General features: G+C 52.6%; 1 protein-coding gene across 1 annotated transcript in view; it reads left to right on the forward strand.

Moving 5' to 3' along the window:
- The first annotated feature begins 1,988 nt into the window (after nucleotides 1-1,988).
- CYTH1 (cytohesin 1) overlaps nucleotides 1,989-24,377 on the forward strand; it is a 635,562-nt gene continuing 613,173 nt past the window's right edge. Inside the window, exon 1 of the mRNA XM_086931079.1 lies at nucleotides 1,989-2,053. The gene's annotated coding sequence lies outside the window, so the exon portion shown is untranslated. The remainder of the gene's footprint in view (nucleotides 2,054-24,377) is intronic.

The following is a 24,377-nucleotide window of genomic DNA, read 5'->3' on the forward strand; positions in this document are numbered from 1 at the left end:
ACTCTGCAATTCATTCTAAAAAGAACATTTGGTTATCTCTGCGCCAGTTTTAGATTATGCATTCGAACGTATGTTTAGACTTCATTCTCCGTGAACGAGATGAAAAAAGTGCAAGAGAAAGTGACGGTGGGAAGGAGAGAGAAAAAGAAAGAGGGGAAAAAGTGAGAATGAAAAAATGACAAGAAAACAAATAGAGACAGCTAGGGGTGATAAAAGGGGAGTTGAGGGGACATAAGAGTACGAGAGAGGTGAGCGAGGATGTGAGAACCCAAAAGAGCTGGATATACCAAAATAAAAAAAGACGACGATGTGCATGTGACTGAGAAGAAGGGAAAGGCTGCGAGTGTGTTTCGGGGGAACTGTTTGTGCTCGTATGCAAACAAGACATAGAGAAGCCCGGGAGTGGTGCGCGCGTGCTTGTGCCCCACACTGCACGTGAAGAGAGCAGTCTGCTCATTTTCAAGCACTGCACTCATGCTTGTGGCACACCCCTGCTCGTTCCGCCAAGGTGGATGCCGCCACAAGCACAAGTGTATGCTTGAAAATGACCAGAGCGACGACTAAAGGTCCTCCTATGCAGTGCATGCGCTCTGCGTAGGCGAGACCTAAAAACCTGGGGCATCAAAAATTAATAACATCGGTTTTAGTACTCAGATTCTCAGAGACACACACAAAGTCCTACTACAATGCATGTCATGATGTCCGTGCTAGGTCTTGCTTTGCTCATAACAAAGGGCACAATTAGTGCACCACCTCAGGTCACAGAATGGGCCCTAAACCTCGCATTGGTTAAGGCAGCCACATTCTAGTTTAGCATAACACCATAGCCAAAATAGAAGTCAGGATACCAGATTCACCTGCGCTCAGGGCTGTATACCATTCTTGGTACATTCCTACCACAAAGCTTATTCAACACGTGTTTTCAGAGTCACAAACCCACGGTTTCTTATAACAACTACATGTCTACATATACGCCAAGTGGTCTTTCTACAGCTGACAGCACTTTATGACGCATACCATATATGTAGACAGCTGCTTGTTGTGGGTTGAAAATATACCCAGACCACATGATGGTCACTACTTTGGTGGGACTCCACCACCCTTAGTGAATGGGTATCTTACCACAGATGTTTTTCCACTTTTGTATTTTTTTATACATTGGTATGATTCGTTCCGTTTGTGACTTCAATCACCTTGTAGCCTGTCTGCTGTGACCTTGTAGCCTGTCTTCTGTGACTTGAGCCTTGTGCCCTTGAAAAAGTCCAAGTTATCTGAACAAACCACTTTAGCATTTCTATGATGAGTTGGCTGTAATGAAGCAAATCTTTCTTTGTGAAAGAAGAATGAAAATGAGTGGAGTTCATTTGTATGTCTGCATAGTGTGTTTTGCAACAGTTGCCTATGTTCAATTATTGTACAGACTTTTGTGTTTTAAACCTCTGTGTTCATATGTTCTTGCCCAATGTATCAATATGGTTTATAATTATTGCTTGCCAGTTCGTTTACCACTGTTTCAAAATGGGTGCCTCTATTTTTGAAGAAAAAGGTTGTCTAGCCCCATCGTGGTTGCGTTAGATCGGTTTCAAGTCTTTGTGTCCCAGTAACATTTGTTGAGAAAGCACCTTTTTTGGGCGGCTCTATACGACTAAATGATGTATACTTTAGGTGTTAAAGATAATCGATTTATGCCACACTCTTGCATCCAAAAACAGAGTTAAATATGATTTTGCCCATCGATTTTGTTGTACTTCCGCGTGTAACTGCAGGCCGAGGCAAAACGAGAGGTATACCCATCTTCAACCACTGACTCCTTCTCTGCTCTCATGCCCTTTACCCTTTCCGCTCCTGTTACATCTTCCTCCCCTACGTCTGTCTTTTTCCTCCCCCCCAAATTAATTTGCATCATCACTTCCCGTATAGGTTGGTTACTGCTCTTATTTCATCCAAGCCCCATGTTTGTATTGAAACGTATCTCCTTCTCTCTGCAGCGGCTCAAGGATGAGATAGCAGAAGTTACAAGTGAGATTGAAAATCTGGGTTCCACAGAAGAAAGGTGAGTAATGCACCTGTAGGTCCTCATGTAACTACTGCGGAGTGCAAGGTGGGCCGCACTTTGCCGATTTTCCTATGAATCTGCGATCTCTCAGTGTTGAGATCTTTGTCTCTGTGACTTCCCCATGTGGGCTTCAAAAATGGAGGGGTGCTGGATCCTGATTGTTTGCCCTATCTGCGTTCAATGAGGATAATTATATTGCCACTTGTCCTTGGGAATGGTGAACTACTGATTGTATTCTTCATAATGTGGAAATTGGATAACCACATTTGGGAATATTTGCAATGTCTCACACGTTTTTCACCTGTAGGTTATATTGGATTTTATACACTTTCTTTGTGGTTTTATTTAGATTAACCTAACAGCGTTGAAAAAGCCCCAAGCTTGCAAGTCAGTAAGGAGCGAAAACTAGTTGGCTGTGCCTTACAACTGCCTTGGTTTTAGTGATTCTGGGTCTGGTGGCTTAGTGGACTAATGCATCCACTGCAGGGGCCTGTGTTCAACCTCATGGTCACAGGTTCAAATCCTGGCGGGTCCATCCATCCTTCCATCCTTTCTGTTTTGTTGGGTGACAATAAAAATCTATTCAGCGTCAAGAGGCCCCTCTGGGGGTGAAAGTGCGCCTTACAAATAAACATTAGGTTTTCAAGAAGCACCTCTGCCCTTTGAACTTTGATTTTGCAAAATAAACACCAGATGTGTATACTACAATGATTTTTCCAGTTTACTTTGAATACACCCACTTGTTCTGCCACATTTTCGCACTTCCACATGTGCGGTTGGGATATTCATCTGCCGCTGTAATTATCCTATTTTTTTCCAGTTTAGCCACGTCTCGGGTTGTTAGCTCCCAATCTTAAGGCATTTAGAGCTGTGGGCTCCTGTATAGTATTTGAGGGGCTGTGAGCTGTGGGGCACCCAATATGGCAGTCACTCACGGTTTGTTCTAGTGCAGTGGTTGTTAACTTGAAGTCCCCAATACCTTCTATGCAACTTTACTTTTAGCAAATTAATAGAGTATATGTATGGATAAAAATATAAATGTAAGGGCCAGCAGCCGGCGATGGCGGCAGCTTAGGAGGAGAGCTCCGTAACTGAAGCGGCTCCCAGAGAAATCCGACCATTTATCCTTCCACAAAAATTCCCAGGCGGGAAGGCAACGAAGCCCAGGACCGGGCGGCAGCGATCCAGACCAGCGGGACTTCAATCCGAGGTCGGGAAAAGCAGTTTTGACAGCACCCAGTGTGGGCCTGCGTGAAACATCCGGGCCGGGGAGCAGATTGTGCTGCTGACCTGGCAGGAAGCGGACTGTCCCGGGCAGGGTGACACCGGAAGTGCCCGACCGCGGCCGGCGACGGCGGAGAGGGAACCGGAGCGTCCAGCTATCGACACCGGACCTCAGGAGCCCGTACTGTGTGCCCGAGCGCCCGTCCAAGGTGAGGAGGAGGACGACCCGGACAGCCTGCAGGGACGGGTAAAGGCGCGCAGTGCGGCGGCATCGGGACTGGTGTCCGCCATCTTGAGTCCCATTAAAGCCCTGCTTCAGCCGCTGCAGACCCGGCGTGGCAGACAGAGCACTGGGACGGGCGGCGGAAGAACTCGTGCTGCCAAATTGACCGCAGTGTAGCTCCGGGGCCCCTCCGCTGAACAAGGACGCAGTGCGTGGCGGGGAGCCCGGGCGAGCAATAGACCTGGTTGCGCCTCCTCCCGGTGCTGACTCCGAGAGCAGCAGTGCGTCCACGCGGGACGCTTACCTTAAATCCGGACAGATTGACCTGAAGGTGTCACGGGCCCCACACTACCATCAGGGGTACCAGGCGGGAGATCCGACGGCCACAGGACAAGGGCGGCACACGAGGGACTGGAGGGGAGCAGCGGACGCCCTTCCAGGGGGAAAATAGGATATAGACTGCCCCACGTAGGGGTCTGAGTCTCAGCTGGCAACTTCACCCCACCGTCCCCATTTGAAATTGTAAGAGCACCACCAGACTACGGGGACCCTGCAATACCTGCTGTCGTCGCTGGCCGCAGGGGCCACGAACAACTCTCAGGGGCCACACATACCCTCTGAACGCAGCGTGGGCCCTTAGACTGTGTCCGGTAGCTGTCTGGGGAAGGTACGCTTGGGTCGGCCCCAGAGGAACCAGGTGTAAACACGAACGAAAAGTTAGACCGGCTCAGGAGACTGGGACACCGGCTACATTCACCTTTGGCGAGTCCCGCAGCCAAGATGGCCGGCAAGGGGCCGAAAAACGTGGCGGCGCAGTCGCGCCTGGACCGGTTTGCATACGAAAAGCCCGGCTCTCCCTCACCGGACGCCAAATCACAATCGGGCAAGACTGCTGAAGTAGCCGGTGGCAAGAAGGCGACCATAGACGACGTCATGCGGGCCCTCACACAGGTGCAAGCCACGGTGGGGTCGATCTCAGCCGAAATCACACTTATAAGGGCGGACTTTCATAAGATGACGGAGAAGGTGAATAATATGGAGGTGGTGACCAAATCCCTGGTTGAAGACGTATCGGAGCTGCAGATTAGTATGGAACGCATCTCAAAGGAAAATAAGGAACTGCGCGACAAGCTCGATGACCAGGAAGGGCGCTCGAGGCGGAATAACATCCGTATAATAGGTGTGCCGGAATCGGAAGACACGAGGGCGATGGACCTATACGTGGAGAACCTAATCACGCAGACCCTAAAGCCCAAAGGTCTCTCCGCCTTCTTCACAGTGGAAAGGGCGCACCGGGTCCCGGGGGGACGCCATAAGACGGGCGCTAACCCTAGACCGATCGTAGCGAGGCTCTTCAATTTCAGGGATCGGGACGCCATCCTACAGGCGGCAAGGAACTCACCCCCTATTAAGATCCAGAACGCCACACTGGCCTTCTTTCCGGACTACACAGCCGAGGTTGCACGGAGGAGGAGAACCTTTTTCGAAGTCAAAAAGGAACTGAGAGCCAGGGAAATCCCGTACTCAATGCTTTTTCCGGCCAAGCTTCGGATCGTGGCAGATAACAAAACTTGGTTTTTTGATTCCCCGGAGGTGGCGCAGGAATGGCTGGAGGGGTGGAGGACGGCGGGCCTCCCTCGTCGCTCCAACAGGCAGAACAAACACCGTAATGCTGGATCCCGACAGGGCTCACAAGCCAACGACGAGGATGCGGAGATACATTCCCCTTTGACTGATCTTCAAGAGGAGAGCGCCGATGGGGAACAGTGAGTCACTGCTAATGTCTGGCTGAATTGACGACAACGACGACCGGCAGTGCCGTCTTGGACACTGGGCTGAGGGGCCTCCGCGGCCGAAGAAGGGGGCCGCTGACTACGGAGATTCCTCCACCCCAGCGAGCAAGTACTATGTTTTGGGTTGGGGTCAGGCACTCTGCTGAGTTGGGGGGGCGGGCAGTTTGGAGTCCGTTGAGCAGGGGGGCAGGGAGGGGGGAGTTGGGGGTAGGATGTGGTTTTGGTTTTTAGTTTGTACACAGGGTCTAGGAAGATACCATGGGGCACACAAGCGTAGAATGGTAGTGTCGCGGCACAGCGCGCAGGCTCACTTCACAGGCTGCCTAGTCCTCCACGCGCACCAATTATCCTTCCGCTCATCCAAACATGATGGGGGGGGGGCACTAATATGGGGCAAGCATCCCCGCTAAGCCTCATGTCCTGGAACGTGAGGGGTCTGGGAGACAAAATTAAACGTGGGCTGGTCCTACAGAGTATAAAAAGGTTGAATCCCGCCCTGGTCCTACTACAGGAAACACACCTCACTGGCACAGCCACACGGGCCCTAGATAGGAAAGGCTACAGCATGGTTGTCCACTCTGAGTTTACTAAAGGGTCCCGGGGTACAGGGATATTAATGCATCGCTCGTCCAAGTTCATAACCCAATCAGTTAGCATTGACACTCAGGGGCGCTTTGCGGCGATACATGGGCAGTGGGAGGGAAAGCCGCTTAACGTGGTCTCGGTGTATATCCCGCCGGCACTGCACACCATAGCTCTCCCGGAACTGGGGAAATTTTTGTTAGACCTTCCAGAAGGGGATCTCATCGTGGGAGGTGATTTCAATGCAGTGGCAGACAACTCCCTAGACCGCCACCCAGTGCGTACACAAACACCAGGGCCCTCCAGATTGCATGACTTCGTGGAAGCACAGGGTTTAATAGATATATGGAGGCGTTTCCACCCAGAAGACCGGCAATACACATACTATTCGGCAGTTCACGACAGCCTATCACAGATTGATTATTTCCTTACGTTGGGGGGGGGGCCTCCTCAATTTCACTGACTCTCAGATCAGACCGCGAGGGGTCTCCGATCACTCCCCGCTGACACTGACTCTGTCCAGTCAGGAACGAACCCATAGACGCGTCTACCCTATCTACCCGGGATACCTCAGGGAACCGGGTATAGCCAGGGCTTTGAAGAGAGGTACGCGATCGTACCTCACCGAAAATGCAGGTTCGGTGGCGTCACATACCATCCTGTGGGAGGCCTACAAGACGGTTCTTCGCGGGCAGGCAATCTCAGTTATCACGCAGCACAAGCGCACACAGCGTCAAGAATTGGTAGAGCTAGAGGAACAACTTGACAAGGCAACACAGGACCACGAGAGGAACCCGACTGGGGTTACCCAACACACGCTCCGACTGTGCCAGCAGCGTCATACCGACCATGTACGCCGCAGGGTAATGGACAGTATGGCAGCAACAACGAGTAGGGTGTATGACATAGGAGATAAAGCAGGGAAGCTCCTGGCGTGGCTGGAGAAGACACGGGGAGGGCAGAGGGCCATACTGCAACTGAAAGACCCAGCTGGTGAGATACATACCAGTCCGGCGCGAATAGTAGAACTCCTGGCAGACCATTTTCACTCCGTATACTCCCCTGAGTTCGAGGTCACGCAGGAGATGGCAGAAGGTTTCCTCATAGGAGTGCCTACCCGTACTCTCCCGCAAGACAAACGGGACGATCTTGACTCCGACCTGACGGCCGAAGAAATACAGATAGCTATAGCAGCGTTACACCCAGGGAAAGCGCTGGGCCCCAATGGAGTGCCGATAGAATGGTACAAACTCATGTCCGAAACGCTGTCCACACCATTGCTCCATATGTTCAGGGAGTGCCAGGAGCGGGGGCGACTGCCTCCTGATCAGCGCACGGCCACAATCATCGCAATACCAAAGCCCGGCAAACCCCCTGAAGAGTGCGGATCATACCGCCCGATCTCCCTCCTCAACGCCGAGAGTAACATTTTGGCAAAACTATTGGCCACCAGACTGCTGCCCCATCTGGCGCACCTGATACATCCGGACCAGTCGGGCTTTATGCCACACCGGAGTACGGCGCTGAATTTGCGACGGCTGCACGGGGTGCTAGCACGAGCCCCACAGTTGGAGGAGCCGGCAGCGGTGCTGTCATTGGATGCCAAGATGGCGTTTGACATGGTGGAGTGGCGCTATCTCTTTGCGGTCCTGGAACACATGGGTATTGGCTCGAAATTCATATCATGGGTCAGGTTACTGTACACCGAACCCGTGGCAAGGGTGACTGCAAATGGGCATATCTCGAGGGAGCTTCCGCTGGCAAGGGGCACGAGACAAGGATGCCCGCTTTCACCGCTGTTATTCGCCTTAGTGCTGGAACCCCTGGCCACGATTATCAGAACCACCCAGCTACTGAAAGGCATACCGTGGGGAGGTGGATGGGAAGATAGGGTTTCCCTGTACGCCGACGACATGCTCGTCTACCTCACGGACCTTACGAACGGTATCCCGGTCCTACTGGCACTGTGTGAGAGGCACGGTGCAGCTTCAGGCTATAAACTTAACTGGTCCAAGTCCATAATCTATATGGTGCAGGGCGACCCTCCGGTCCTACCTACGGATTGCCAATTGCTCGTAGAACCCATCTCCTTTAAGTACCTAGGGATTCAAATTACAAGGGAACATTCAACCTTTCTAGACCTGGACCTTAAGCCCCAGCTGGACAGGCTGAAGGCAGACGTGCGCCACTGGAAGAATCTCCCCTTGACACTTCTAGGTAGGGCGGCGCTCTTTAAAATGATGGCGCTGCCTCGCTTCCTATATGTCCTGGAAAACACGCCGGCGATGGTCCCCGTATCATTCTTCCGCCAAGTGTCGGCGCAATTGTCAGGCCTCCTGTGAGGCGGCAAACCGGCCAGGGTAGCGCAGTTGAAATTAACTAGAGACTGGTACAGCGGGGGATAGCCCTCCCCAACCTTGAATTGTACTACTGGGCAGCTCACCTTAAGGTGATCAACCAGTGGATCCATAGTGCACAAGATGACCCGGCTTACATGGCGGATAGACGCCAACTGGGCACGACCACCCTCCTGGCCCCACTCTACAACAAAGGAATGGTGAGGAAGCTGGAAGGACCTACCAAACACACTGTATCTCTATGGCATAAAGCTCAGAGGCGGCTTGCATGGGAGGGAGTGATCACTAAACTCACACCACTATGGGATGCCAAGGCCCTCGGTAACTTGCGCAGTTCTAAAGGGTTTGACCAATGGGATAACATCGGAATCTCCACGGTGGGCGATCTATGGACGAGAGAGGGCGTGCTCTCCTTTGCGACCCTGAGGGAGCAGTATGACCTTGGGGTAACTGAAACATACAGATACGTACAAAGCCGGGTGTGACAGTTCCGGAGTCGGCTCCGTTAGAGGACCGACTGTTTACGGACTATATGGAGGCAAGTGCGACTTCCCTCACTTACCGCAAACTACTGAACAACCTACCGGATCCGCTGGGGAAGCTGAAGGAATATTGGGAGGACGAGATAGGGGACCTGGATGAGGCGGACTGGAATGCAGCTCTGGCATCGCCCAGGGAGGCAGGTATATCCACCCGATTCAGATTGGTCCAATTTAAAGTATTACATAGGGTCTACTACACCCGCACGACACTAAATAGAATACACAGGGCAGAACACCCATATTGCCTGAGGAATTGTGGGGAGGAGGGTACACTGTTCCACACTGTGTGGACCTGTCCTAATATACAAGAATACTGGAGGCGTGTAACACGCACGATAAGCCAGACCGTACAGAACCCGTTCACGCCTTACCCTAGGGTTTGCCTATTGAATGTATGGGGCCCAACAGACATGTCACTGCATGCGAAACAATGGGTGATCATTGGGGTGATGCTGGCAAAGCGGGACATCGCAAAAAATGGGGGGGCACTGGAGACACCGACACTGGCGCAGTGGTGCAGGAACATGGATATGCTTATGGTGACGGAGAGGGCGGTGTACCAACAGAGGCGTAATCCACGCAAATGGAACAAAATCTGGACACCCTGGAACACATACAGAGGGGACATTTGTGAGCCTCTGCCTGAGGAGGAAGATGGGGACAGCTCAGGAGAAGACGAGGATATGGAGTAGTGGGTGGGGGCGAGGAGTAGGTATCAGAAGCAGCGCACGACATGAGGCCCTGGGAATTGTAAGTGCAGGCGAGCTTGTTTTTATCAATAAATGTGTAAAATGCCGTTAGATGCTTCTAGACGCGCCAATTGTTATAATGGATTTCTGACACGGATCGTGTACCTTGACCCTTGTAGTAGCAAGTTTAAAGTTGGGGGGGTAAAATTTAAAAAGTTGCTCTATTGATTGAAGGCAGCTAAATGTTGACGCTGCACTGAAGAATGATTCACCGTTACTGTGTACCATGTGATAGCAACAATAAAAACAAATTAAAAAAAAAATATATATATATATAAATGTAAAATGTAAAAACAGTCTGTAAAAATGGGCGCATTTGATATTGGAATCTAAAAATAAGTTGATATCCTTATCTTCATTGATGGGAGCAGCTCAAGCATTGCAAGCAGTAAGTATGGCCACCTGATGACTTTAATTAAAGCATTAGTATGCACCCGCAAACAGAGCATACATTAGGAGTGAAAAAGACAACTCTCTAACCTTCCAATTAAAATTCCAATATTTGTAGATCTTTTTTCTGTGTTTTTTTGAGGGGGACAGAAAGGTGATAAATGTGTACCCTGCCCTGAGTGCCCAACTGTGCGGTTGTCTGGATTCCTAAAGCTGATTTTTTTGTCATAGGCGAAAACCGATCTTGCGTTTGCGACATGTCAGAGGCCTGTCTCATGGATGTTGGACCAGGGAGGGGTCCCCAAAGCGCTACCCTGGTATTGAAGGAAGGCTATTACATTCATCAGGAGTTAAACAGCATGAGCGCGGTGGTGGCCTTATCCCATGTAGTGATCAGTAGTAGTCAAGTGGACCCTTTTTACCATGTGTCCTTGGAGTGAGGCTTACAGGCTCACTCATATTCTTAAATGTTCTACAGCTGGGTCCCCAACTCACCCTTGGTCTTCATCAGCTGGATGTGGAATGCTGCATAGTTCAGGAGTAGTGACTCTGTTAGTTGTACGTATGCCTGTACAGTGCAAGGATGGAGCAGCGCTGTGCAGTACATGTGCAGTTTGTCCATGTACTGGGTGTTTATATGCCTGAGAGGAATACATTACTTGAGAGATGTAGTGCTGTGTAGTTAATCCCAAAGCAAGAGTGGTTCTGGCTAAAGTCAGCTGCACAGGTGCTAGTTCCACAAAGTAATAGTGATCTGCACTCACCCTCTAATGGTCAAACTACTCCAAAACCCTAAATACATTAAAACAGAAACAATTGTATTGTAGAGTTTGTTCTTTGTTTCTTCTCTCTGCCTTTCATGAAGTACACATAGTTCAATGGTGTCAATATCAATGTACTCTTCTCCAAGATCAAAATAACATGGGAGCCATGGTATGAAGTCTTGAAGCAATTCTCTTTATTTATTATTCTTGAATACGTCAAAGAAACACCTCAGCCAACACGTTTCGTGCTACGAGAGGACTTCGTCAGGGTTAATGTTTTTTTTAACAGCAATGTCTCATCTGCATCTCAATAACTTAAGGCCCATCTGTAGGAAACTGGCTCTATATATACTAATCCAAAATGAGGTATAGTGTGTATAGAGTCCAGGTGACCCCAGAGGTAGGCAGAGGTTAAAGTTAGATAGAACCTTACTCTCTATTTGTGGTAGAGTGGTCGAGCAGTAAGGCAGTATCTGAGGACAGTGTTAAGCCTTTGATGTGCACACTCAGTCAGCAAATGAATTCACACACTCAAGAACTGAACTCTAGGCCAATTGTTTTTGTATAAAAAATATACTGTTGTTTTATTTTTAGAACCAAGCAAGCCTGGCACAGGTAAGCATTAAATATTTTTCAGTAATAAGTTGCTGAATGTAAAACAGTTTGAAAATGGAATAGGAATTGTACTTTGTTTGATTTACAGGGGATGCACTAGGTTGCAATACTTAGCAAATACAGGTCATTGAAATGAATAGGCTTTTTCAGTAAATTACTGGAAAGTTACTTTTTACGTTACTTTTCTAACTCCGTGCTGGATACCTAGATTCAGCACTGGGACATTTCCTGCAAACAGGTAAATAAATATGTTTTGATTATTTGAGCAATTTTTAAAGAATACTTTTAGGTTTCAAAACTCCACACTTCGAAACTTTTTGGAAGAAAATTGTCAATGTTATCCTATGGAGGAAAAGAAATGCGTTACTTACCTGTAACTGCAGTTATCCAGTATTGGTATCTTTCATAGATTCACATGCCTGAATCATTCCCCGTCGTCGGGATGAGAGTGCCCGGTATATAAAAATAGTAATGTCATAAAGACATATATACACTAATAGGCCGGAGGCCTCACATTTGTAACCTATCCGAGTCCTTTTGTAAAAATGGACCAAACTTTGGCCAGGAGCCAATCGGCTACTACCACCCTCTAGAACCTTCCTGGAAGGAGCCCTAGTCCCTCAGATTTTCGTAAGCACAGTGCTAAGTAGTACCTACTGAGAGAACCAAGGTGAGCCCTTCCAGGGGAGGCGGGTGGGTTGCATGTAAATCTATGAAAGATACCAATACTGGATAACTGCAGTTACCGGTAAGTAACGCATTTCTTATCCATTATTATGGGTATCTTTCATAGATTCACATGCCTGAATCAGAGTAGCAAGTAGTAGGCAGCACATTTCGCATAATATAGCATGTAAGACACTTGATAATACCTTATCAATAGTGCAACAGAATAAACTGCAAACAGTAGCAGGATAAGAAATGTGCAATTAGGAAATAGGAAAGGTGGGATGAAAGGAAGAAGGCTCACCTCTAATGAAATAGATGACGGAGCACCGACTAGCCCTCTGCTGCATCCTTCATAAGTTTCGAATCCAAGCAGTAGTGCTTGGTGAACGTATGTGGTGTCTTCCATGTCGCCGCTCTGCAAATGTCGACAATGGGCACCCCAGAAAAGAGCGCCATGGAGGTGAAAACCGCTCTAGTGGAATGAGCCCGAACTTCGGCGGGCAGAGGATGGTCCCGCCTGTTGGTGGCAGAAGGCGATGGCCGCAGAGATCCACCTTGAAATGCTCTGCTTTGTCAATGGTAGGCCCTTCCTGGGCCTGCTGAAGGCAATAAATAATTGGTTGGACTTGCGAAATTGTTCTGTTCTATGAAGGTAGAATTTCAGACATCTTTTCAGATCTAAGGAATGTAGAGATCTCTCCGCTGTTAAAGATGGATTAGGGAAGAAAGATCTCAGGACAATAGGTTCGTTTAGATGAAAAGTAGACGGAACCTTTGGTATGAATTTGGGGTTAGTCCGTAGAATGACTCGGTCCTGTTTAAACTGAAGAAACGGGTCCTGAATACAGAAAGCCTGCATGGTTATTTGAGCAATTTTTAAAGAATACTTTTAGGTTTCAAAACTCCACACTTCGAAACTTTTTGGAAGAAAATTGTCAATGTTATCCTATGGAGGAAAACAGGTTATTGATTCGCAGGTAAGTAATCGACTGTGGGAGTTAAGGTTGTGGCGTTAGACTCCGGGGTCCCCCAGGGTCAGTGATGCACTCTTATTACACCCTCAGCGACAGTAGGGCAGCTGGGTGCAGAGTTTTGCAGCCCTATGTTATCCAATGCAGGATAGAGTCCTCCAGATGGTGGCTGCTGGCAAGCAGGCCACTGGGTTGTGGGAGTCAATCTCCTAGGGTTTAGGTCAGGGCAAATGGGGAATCAAAGTAGCATAAAAGGTGCACACTCATCGGCACTGCGGCGGCTGGATGCAGAGTGCTGTTTGGACGTCTGGCGCCCTGTTTTCAATGGAGAACCTCCGGTTTGCAAAAGCACTGCAAGCAGGGAGAGGAATGGCTTCTGGGTGCGACCACCACTTGGAGAGGTAAGTTGGGAAGTTAAGGGTTGGTTAGGCACTGTCCGTTTGGCCACACAAGGCCGTGGGGCGTCGGGTGCAGGGGTGCCTTTTGGGGTCGGATCTTCTTACCATCTCCTTGTCGCCGTTAGGCGGTCCTTCTGGATTTAGGCTGCAGGCGTCGGCTGGAGACTTGAGGCAGCTCAGGGGTCGCCGGATCTCGGGCCAGGATCGCCGGGGTGACCTCCTCGTGGTTTTTTTCCACTCGAGCTCGGGCCGGGGAAGACTGGTGCAGAGTGAGCTGGATTCGCGGTCTCTGGCTGCTGCCAGACGTTGCAGTTGAACAAATCCAGTGTTCACTGGAGAAGCAGTCTTTGGAAGTGAAGACAAGCAGGTCCTCTGGGGTTTTTAAAGGTTGCTGGCGGCAAGACACACTGGGATTTAGCAGGAGCAGGTTTGAGGGGAGACAGGCAGGTAGGGCTCGGGCCAAGTCAGTGGGCGTCTTCTTCTTGTTAGCTGGCTGCACGGCTGTTCGGTCCTTCTTCTTGTCAGGCTGGATCTGAGGAAGCAAGGTTCAGGGTGCCCCCTAAATACTAGAGTTAGGGGCGTTACAGGTAGGTAAAGGGCGGGGACCGATGGATCCCTTCCCTGGTGGGTACACCCGCTATCGTGCCACCATCCAGTGGGAGGGGGGCAGGAGCCTGTCCCTGGTTGGCTAGGTCCCCCCATCCTCAAGATGGCGGGGACTCAGAGATGTTCTTCACCTTGCCCTCCCCCACCTGATGGGTGAAGTTGGCAAAGGTGGGCACACCTCTTTCTCTCTCTTGTTTTTCCCGCTGGTTCTCCCACCCAAAGTGGGGGGTAGAGCCAGTGGGGACCAGTTGCTGAAAGCAGCAAATGGTGTGGATAGGCTGTGTTTCAAAGGTGGTATGCCTTTGAAACTTCCCCTTTGTGAACCCTGCCCATCCTGGGGGAGGAGGCTTGGCACCTCGTCCCAGGATGTGCATTGTTTCAGGCCCCCGAGAGCTGCAGGCTCTTGACCCAGGGATCCAGAAACATGTCTGGTGGTGGCAGCCTAAGCAGCCACTCGGTCAGATCACTAGAATGTGGTCGAGTTTCAGGGGGCATCTCTAAGTTGCCCTCTGTTGTGCATTTTATATTAAATCCCACACTGGCATCAGTGTGGTTTTTATGTGCTGAGAAGTTTGGCACCAAACTTCCCGGTCTTTAGTGTAGCCATTATGGTGTTGTGGAGTTCGTAATGACAAACTCCCAGCACCCTATATTCTTAATGGCAGCACTGCACTTACAATGCCCAAGAATGGACTTGGGCACTGTAGGGGTACAGGGCTCATGCACCTGTACCCTCTGCACTGGTAAAGTGCACCCTGCCAGAGGGGTGACTGATGTAGGCCAGGGCAGTGGTTTGTGGGCATGACACATAGAGATGTGTAAAACCAAAAGGGATGATGGACTGAGTGTTGAAAATTGCAAGCACTCGCCCCCCAGTCAACTGATCTGGGGTTAATCCATCATCATTCTTTAGCTCACTCCACCACCCAAGTTCAGACATGGCCATATGCATATCAGTCTGACCCTGTGCCACATGGGAACAGTCCAGCCCGAACTGCAAATCCATGTCTTCCCTGGACCGGAAACAAGCATCCTGGGACCGGTTTCTGGCTAATCAGCCGTCATCAGCCAGGCTAGCTTGAATCTAGTGGCAAAGTGAGCAAGGGACCGACGTCTGCGCATTCCGTGCCAACTTAGGGCGAACAAAGCAAAACCAAAGGGGATGACGGGCAGAGTATTGAACATTGCAAGCACTCACCCCCAGTCAACTGATCTGGGTTTAATCCAGATAGAGATGTGTGCCATGTTGACTCTTCACTTTGTTCTGCACCAAGACACGCAGCCGGCAAAGGCCGTGTGTGTGTGTGTGTCAGGGGACATGATCTATAAGGGTGGCACAATAAGTGCTGCAGCCCTTAGAGGCCTTCTCTGGTCACAGTGCCCTGGGTACCTGTGGTATCATTTACCAGGGGCTGACATGTGGCCAGAGATGCCAATTGGGTTTAGGCTTCAGTGCAATTTTAGGGAAGGAACATAGGCCCTAGGTACCTGATTAGCAGGAGCCAGGGCATACTCAGTCAAAGAACATCAGCAATTCAGCAAAAAGTGGGGGCATACCATGCAAGAAAGAGGGTACTTTCTCACACCATCTCACTGCTCCCTTTTGCCACGGAAGTCATTGTAAAAGCTGTCAACACCCAGCTAGCACTCCTCATAGAAACCAGCAATATCCTAGATACCTCTCAATCCAGATACCAAAGCTACCACAGCAGCGAGACCGCCCTTATAGCTGCCACTGATGACATCTGCATCCACCTCGACCAAGGCCTCACAGCTGCCCTCATCCTCCTGGACCTTTCAGCAGCCTTCAACACCTTCTCCCACTGCACACTAGCCTGCAGGCTCCACAACGCTGTTATACAAGGCACAGCCTTAGACTAGATTTGATCTTTCTTCTCAGACCAAACACAAAGAAGAAGACTGCTGCCCTTCCTCTCCGAACTGACAGCGATCAGATGTGGAGTACCCCAAGGATCCTCCCTCTGCCCCACGCTCTTCGTCTACATGTCCACTTTTGCAGCCATCGTAAGAAACCATGGCCTCAACATCGTCTCATGGGCTGACGACACCCAGCTCATCCTCTCCCTCACCAAGGAACCCAAATTCACCAGGCACATTTTCCAAGAAAGGATGAAAGATGTCGCAACCTGGATGAGCACCAGCTGCTTGAAGATCAACTCGGAGAAAACAGAAGTCTTCATCCTCTGCTCCACCCCTCCACATGGGACAACACCTGGTGGTCCCCACCCTCGGAAACCCACCCACTCAAAAGGACCACACACGCAACCTCTGCATCATACTCGACTCTTCACTTACCATGAACCGCCAGATCAATGCCGTGTCCTCCACATGCTTCAACACTGTCTGCATACTTCGCAAGACCTTTAAATGTATTCCTACTCGACTCCTGGAAGAACGTCACCCACGCACTCATCACCAGCAGTCAGGACTACAAAAACGCTCTTTAAGCCGGAATCAACAAAAAACTCCTCTGCAAACTCCAGACCTTCCAGAATGCCGCAGCTAGACTTATCCTCGACATCCCACGACAAGACTACATCACCCAACACTTCTGAGGCCTCCACTGGCTCCCAGTCGAAAGAAGAACATTCAAACTGCTCACACACTCCTACAAAGCCCTCCTAACACCGGACCCCAATACCTCAACGAACGAATCTCCTTCCACACCCCCAAAAGAAACCTCCTTTCTGCCGACCTCCCTAGCCACGGACCCTCTCATCCACAGGGTCAGAACAGGGGGCAGATCCTTCTCCTACCTCTCATCCAAGATCTGGAACAAATTCCCTCTTTGCATCCAACAAAGCCCGACACTGCACCAGTTCAGAAAGTACCTCAAAACCTGGCTCTTCGAGTGACCAACGGAGCTGGCCCCCACCCCAGCGCCTTGAGACCCTCACACGCTCCAAAAAACCCTGATTGATTGATTGAAGTCGAAGTGTAAACTGAATCGGATCTCCAAAATTCCTGTAGCACTTGTACTGCTCCTATATTGTTGTAGGGAAATACCATGTGTTAGACGGACCGGGAGGGTCGGCCGAGATTACGGGGAGAGGTCTCCAGGGAGAGCCGTCTCCAACGACTGTACAGATAAGTAACTTCCCCCCCCACAGACGGACACCACACAAGATTGAAGGTTAACGAGACTTTATATGCACTTCTTAGGTTACGTTGATATAATACAAGGAGGTCTGGACTCAGGGGTCCCCTCGGTTCTGATCTCTGGTTGAGGAAAAGGGTAGCGGGACAGTCTTAGTTACCAATGAGTTCAATAGCTCTCAATCCTCGAGCTCGGCGTGGTTGCTGATCGGGCCGTGGAGGAGCCAAGCAGGTCCCGAGATGGATGAAGGGTGGTCGGCGGGCCGTGGAGAAGCCAAGCAGGTCCCGATATGGATGAAGGATGGTCGACGGGCCGTGGAGAAGCCAAGCAGGTCCCGATGCAGATGACAGTTACAACGGTCCGCGGCCTCGCCAGCAGATCCGGACGACGGTGAAGGATGAAGGTTACGACGGCTGTGGCAGCGCCAACAGGCAGGATGATGGTGCACAGGACAGAGCTATGGCAGCGCCAGTAGTCCGTCCAGGATGAGTTCTTCTTTCGTCTCTCGACTCCAAGATACAACTGCCTTCCTGTTCTGGAGCTGCCCCAGTTATAGGGCTGGCGTGCTTTGATGTCCGGACCCTCGCACTTGGAGGTCGGGAGGTCCGGGATGAGGGAGTCCAGACACCCAGCAGGGGGGTGGAGCCAGCGCCCGGGGAGGCGATGGGCGAGCGGCACTGGCCGGGGGAGAACCATCGACACCTCTTTCTCCCATTGACTGGCCAAGTAGCTCGCTCGCCTCCTGGGTGGAGGGTGGTGCCGGAATGTCTGAGGCCGGGCTAGGCCCAGGGTTGAGGTCGATCGGGGGCCAGGCGGCCTCGTGGCGAGTGTCCAAGATGGCGGCCCGGGCTGGGCGCGTGGGTCGGCCGTGGATCGGACCCACGAGGTTATCATGCTCGAGGGCAGGTGTCCCTGAGGGGACGTAGGACGTGCAATGGTGGTGTGTGGTGCTTGTATGACTGGCTCGGGCTTGGTCGAGCCGGGGGAGAGCGGCCCGTCATGTGGCCTGTCCAACATGCGTCCCCCCCAGCTGAAGGCGGGGAGAGTTACCCATCCTCTTGGGGACTCTCTTCGTCGAGGCGGAAAAACCGGGACAGGCCATCCGCGTTGGCGTGGTCAGACCCAGGCCGGTGTTCAACGGTAAAGTCCATACCTTGCAAGGAGATGGACCAGCGTAGCAGCTTTGGGTTTTCCCCCCGCATATGCATCAACCACTGCAGGGGTCGGTGGTCAGTCTGCACCCGGAAGTGGGTGCCAAAAAGGTAGGGTCGGAGCTTCTTGAGGGCCCATACCACAGCGAAGGCTTCCCTCTCTATGGTGCTCCAGCGTTGCTCCCGTGGTAGGAGTCTCCGGCTGATGAAGGCCACCGGTTGATCAAGGCCTTCGGTGTTCACCTGGGACAGGACCGCCCCAATGCCCTGGTCGGAGGCATCCGTCTGGACGACGAACTCCCGGCTGTAGTCTGGGGCCTGGAGTACAGGAGCGGAACACATGGCGGCCTTTAGCTGTTCGAAGGCCGCTTGACACTCTGGGGTCCAGTTCACCTTCTTGGGCTGATTTTTCGACGTGAGTTCGGTGAGAGGCCCCACGATGGTACCATAGTCTTTCACGAACCTTCGGTAGTAGCCCGTGAGGCCCAGGAAGGCTCGCACCTCAGTTTGAGTGTTAGGGGGTTGCCAGTTCTGGATGGCGGCAATTTTCAGTTGAAGAGGGGCCACTAGACCGCTTCCCACTTGGTGTCCGAGGTAGGTCACTGACCCTTGTCCAATTTGACATTTGCTGGCCTTGATCGTGAGGCCAGCTCGCTGAAGGGCTTGCAACACTGCTTGGAGGTGGTGGAGGTGCTCGGTCCAGTGGTGGCTGTACACGGCGATGTCGTCCAGGTAGGCGGCGCTGAACTCTTCGAGCCCCGCCAGGACCTGATTGACGAGCCGTTGGAACGTCGCTGGGGCATTTTTCATGCCGAAGGGCATGACCGTGAAGTGATAGTGGCCATCGGGGGTGGAGAAGGCAGAACGTTCTTGTGCTCGGGGTGTGAGGCCGATCTGCCAATATCCTGCCGTTAGATCGAAGATGCTGAGGTAGCGGGCAGCGCCCATTCGGTCGACCAGTTCATCTGCCCGGGGGATGGGGTGTGCGTCCGTTCTGGTGACTTCATTCAGGCCCCGGTAGTCGACACAGAACCGGAGTTCGGGTGTGGTTCCGGGGGCGGCTGCTTTGGGGACCAGTACGACCGGGCTGGCCCATGGACTGTCGGAGGGCTCGATGACCCCGAGCGTGAGCATCTTAGTTACTTCCGCCTGGATGCAGGCCCGTACCCGATCAGGTACGCGGTAGGCCCGGTGGCGGATAGGAGGGCTGTCTCCGGTGTCCACATCGTGCACACACCAGGAAGTGACACCTGGGGTGAGGGAGAACAGGCTGGCAAACCGTGATAGGAGGGCTTGGCACTCTTGGCGTTGTTCCTGGGAGAGGGTCTCCGAGAGTCGGACCCCATCCACGGAGCCGTCTTGCTCCTGGGTCCGCAAGAGGTCAGGGAGAGGCTCGGAGTCGTCCTCAACCCCGTTGTCTGTGGCCATCAAGAGGCTGAGTTCTGTTCGTGCAAAGTGGGGTTTCAGTCTGTTGGTGTGGAGGACTCGGAGCGGATTCCGGGCGGACTCCATATCGATCAGATAGGTGGCGGGTCCCTTGCGCTCGATTACTTTGAAGGGTCCCGTCCATTTGTCTTGGAGAGCGCACGGTTCTGTGGGGGACATTACCCAGACCTGTTGCCCCGGCTCGAATTCAATAGATGAGGCGTTCTGGTCATACCATCTCTTCATGTCCTCTTGACTGGCCTCTAGGTTGGCTTTCGCTAGGTCTCTGAACCGCTGGGACTGGTTGCGGAGGGTGAGGAGGTACCGGAAGACATCTGGAGGACTCTTGGCCGGAGGCAACTCCCAGCCTTCTTTGATCAGGCTGAGTGGCCCCCGTACTGGGTGCCCATAGAGCAGCTCGAATGGGCTGAAGCCTAGGGACTTCTGTGGGACCTCCCGGTAGGCGAAGAGGAGGCACGGCAGCAGCACGTCCCACTGGCGACGGAGGGGTTCTTCCAATCCCCCGATCATCCCTTTTAGAGTGCGATTGAACCGCTCAACAAGTCCGTTTCCTTGGGGGTGATAGGGGGTCGTGAAGCGGTAGGTGACCCCACACTGTTGCCAGAGGGACTTCATGTATTTGGAAATAAAGTTCGTGCCTCTGTCACTGACGACTTCTCGGGGGAACCCCACACGGGAGAAGATCCCCATCAGGGCCCTGCCGACCACTGGGGCTGTGACGGTCCGGAGAGGAATAGCCTCAGGGTAGCGGGTGGCGTGGTCCACTAGTACTAGGATGAAGCGATGGCCTTGTCTTGTACGTGGGTCTAGGGGTCCCACAATGTCTATTCCGACCCTCTCAAATGGGGTCGTGACTACGGGAAAGGGTTGCAGGGGGGCCTTTAATTTGCGGCCGCTCTTCCCACTGGCTTGGCACGTGGGGCAAGATCGGCAATGCTGGTGCACATCGTTTCTCATTTTTGGCCAGAAGAAGTGGGTCACTAGGCGGCTGTAGGTTTTATCTTGTCCCAGGTGCCCTGCCAGGGGGACATCGTGGGCCAGATTTAGCAGGAAGTCTCTAAAGCGGAGTGGCACCACTAGTACTCGGTTGGCCCCCAGCTCGGCGATTCGTTGCTCGCTGTACAGTAGGTCATTGTCCCAGTAGACCCAATGAGTTCCGGAGGTATCCCCTGCGCTTTGGGCGAGCGCTTGTTGTCGGAGTCCCTCAAGGGAGGGACAGGTCTTCTGCTCCTGACGAAATTGTTCTTGTGTGGGCCCCCCTTCTTGAGCCCACTGGTCGAGATTAGCAAGGTCGGAAGGTTGAGCAGGTTCGAGGGGGATGCCCTGGTCGGGGGTCTCGGCGGGGGCGACCGGAGGCGGAGGCGCCGGCCATTCTGGTTCTTCCGGGTGATGGTTGGCACGGGCGGCCATAGACCGGGTGGTGACGCACGCCCAGTCTGGGACGCCCAACATCCCCAAGTGTTCTTTTCGCTCCACGGCTGCCCACGGGGAGCTTTCCAGGTCATTTCCGAGGAGGCAGTCCACGGGGGCGTCGTCTCGGACCGTTACTTTCAACATGCCGGAGACCCCTCCCCACTCAAAGGGGACGCAGGCCATCCGACACAGACTCTCCGAGTTGTCGGCTGATCGTACAGGGCAGAGAATGTTCGGTAGATATTGTTCTGGGGTCACCAGATGACAGCGGACGGCTGTCACACTGGCCCCGGTGTCTCGAAGGGCTTCGGCCCGTTGTCCATTGATGCTCACCCATTGGCTGTACTTCTGGGTGTTAGCGGGTAGGGGGACCCGCGGGACCATGTCTCTTCCCCCTAAGCACGCGAGAGTCATGGCGGCTGGCTCCCACCCTTGATACTCTTGCTCGTCTGTTTCTGGTTCCTCGGAGATCTGTTCTTCCCCTAGTGCCGCGGCGGCCACCTGGCGGGGTCTTGGGCTCGGATACTGCGGGCAGCTTGGGTCATTTGCATAGTGGCCTACTCGTTGGCATCGGTGACATGTAACATTGGCTCTGTATCCCGGTCGCGCCGGGGTGCTGCCCCGGTTGGCCGGGGGGGTGGTGCTGGTAGTGGGGGCGGCCGGAGTGTTGTCTCTTCCTCGTCCTTGGCCCCCTCCTCCTCCTCTGGATCGGTGGTGACCATTGTTGTTCCTGTTCTGCTCGTAGGACCCATTCCGGCCCACTCGGGTGATCTCCCACCGGTCAGCTTCGGCTGCGAGCTGCCGGGGATCGGTTAACTTGCTGTCGAGGAGGTGTTGGCGTAGTTCAATGAAGCAGTTGTTGGACAGATGCTCCCATACCATCAGATTGAACAACTGCTCGTAGGTCGTGACGTTGTTCCCTCTGATCCAGCCTTCGAAGGCTCGGCTGAAGTACGTTACATAGTCCACCCAAGTTGTACCTGGAATGCGTGTGCAGTCTCGGAACCTCTGACGGTACATCTCGGGCGTGAGGCCATAGCGAGTGAGGAGGGCCGCTTTCATATGGTCGTAGGAGGTCATCTGGTGGTCTGGGAGCTGTAACAGAGTATCGCGGCCCTCATTGAGGAATTTGCCCCATAGGCCGGCTCCCCAGTCGGCTCTATCGATCCGGTGCGCAGTCATCGCGATTTCATATGCCTTAAACCATTGCTGGATGTCGTCTTCTCGAAAATATTCTCGGACCACATCCTTGGGGATGTGCACTTTTTTGTCCGTGGTCCCGGGGGTGGACGGTCTGTCGGGCACCCCTAATTCTTTATTCTGTTTGCGCAGGTTGATCTCGGCTAGGTTCCGCTCGTGCTCGTACGTTAGTCTTTTTTCCTCGAGCTCCCTTTGCCTCTGTTTCTCCTCTCTTTCTTCTCGGAGGCGAAGGTGCTCTAAGTTTATTTTTTGCTCGGCCAATTTGAGTTCTATGTCCATCTTGAGTCGGGCCATTTCAAGTTCGTGTAGTCGGGCTTTTTCTCTTTCTTGGATCTCGTCTTGCGAGAGACCCGTTCTTTGCTCTTCAGGGGCCGTGTTGGTTTTTTTCGCGGTGCTTTGCTCCGGGGCTTCGACATCCCCGGTCTCTGCCCAAGATTCTAGGGCATGCTTAAAATCGTCCTTGGTACTTAGTCCGGTGGTAGCGATACCTAGTTCGATGCAGAACTGCTTTAGTTCACGATGGCTGTATTCCTCTAGCTTTTCCATTTGGAACTTCTCAGTTGATCCGCTCTCTTTAGTCGACATTGTTGTTCGTTGTGGGGTGAGCTACTCTCTGTACGTTATGCGGTGATTCGGATCGCGCCGCTGGCCACCAATGTTAGACGGACCGGGAGGGTCGGCCGAGATTACGGGGAGAGGTCTCCAGGGAGAGCCGTCTCCAACGACTGTACAGATAAGTAACTTCCCCCCCCACAGACGGACACCACACAAGATTGAAGGTTAACGAGACTTTATATGCACTTCTTAGGTTACGTTGATATAATACAAGGAGGTCTGGACTCAGGGGTCCCCTCGGTTCTGATCTCTGGTTGAGGAAAAGGGTAGCGGGACAGTCTTAGTTACCAATGAGTTCAATAGCTCTCAATCCTCGAGCTCGGCGTGGTTGCTGATCGGGCCGTGGAGGAGCCAAGCAGGTCCCGAGATGGATGAAGGGTGGTCGGCGGGCCGTGGAGAAGCCAAGCAGGTCCCGATATGGATGAAGGATGGTCGACGGGCCGTGGAGAAGCCAAGCAGGTCCCGATGCAGATGACAGTTACAACGGTCCGCGGCCTCGCCAGCAGATCCGGACGACGGTGAAGGATGAAGGTTACGACGGCTGTGGCAGCGCCAACAGGCAGGATGATGGTGCACAGGACAGAGCTATGGCAGCGCCAGTAGTCCGTCCAGGATGAGTTCTTCTTTCGTCTCTCGACTCCAAGATACAACTGCCTTCCTGTTCTGGAGCTGCCCCAGTTATAGGGCTGGCGTGCTTTGATGTCCGGACCCTCGCACTTGGAGGTCGGGAGGTCCGGGATGAGGGAGTCCAGACACCCAGCAGGGGGGTGGAGCCAGCGCCCGGGGAGGCGATGGGCGAGCGGCACTGGCCGGGGGAGAACCATCGACACCTCTTTCTCCCATTGACTGGCCAAGTAGCTCGCTCGCCTCCTGGGTGGAGGGTGGTGCCGGAATGTCTGAGGCCGGGCTAGGCCCAGGGTTGAGGTCGATCGGGGGCCAGGCGGCCTCGTGGCGAGTGTCCAAGATGGCGGCCCGGGCTGGGCGCGTGGGTCGGCCGTGGATCGGACCCACGAGGTTATCATGCTCGAGGGCAGGTGTCCCTGAGGGGACGTAGGACGTGCAATGGTGGTGTGTGGTGCTTGTATGACTGGCTCGGGCTTGGTCGAGCCGGGGGAGAGCGGCCCGTCATGTGGCCTGTCCAACACCATGTGACCTTATATAAATATCACAGCTTAATATCCACACCCCATTTGGTTCTGTAAACTCAGACAGGATAATACGACACACCAACAAGGTTACTGACCTTCGGTATGGCGATATTTATATATGATCACCATTGAACTATGTATACTTAATGAAAGGAGGAGAGTAGAAACAAAGAGAACAAACTCTACAATACAGTTGTTGGACTCTTGAGTTCCCAAAAAATTGTCCTCTACCAAGCAGCCATACGGGCTGTGTGAGAAAGGGAAACTGCAAGGTGTCTGCCTGTGACTAGGACTGGTGTCAAAGGCCTGCTAGTCTCTCTGCTGGGTAAGGGGACATGACCCAGGAC

Source organism: Lissotriton vulgaris, chromosome 7 (assembly GCF_964263255.1).
Source record: "Lissotriton vulgaris chromosome 7, aLisVul1.2, whole genome shotgun sequence".
NCBI lineage: Eukaryota > Metazoa > Chordata > Amphibia > Caudata > Salamandridae > Lissotriton > Lissotriton vulgaris.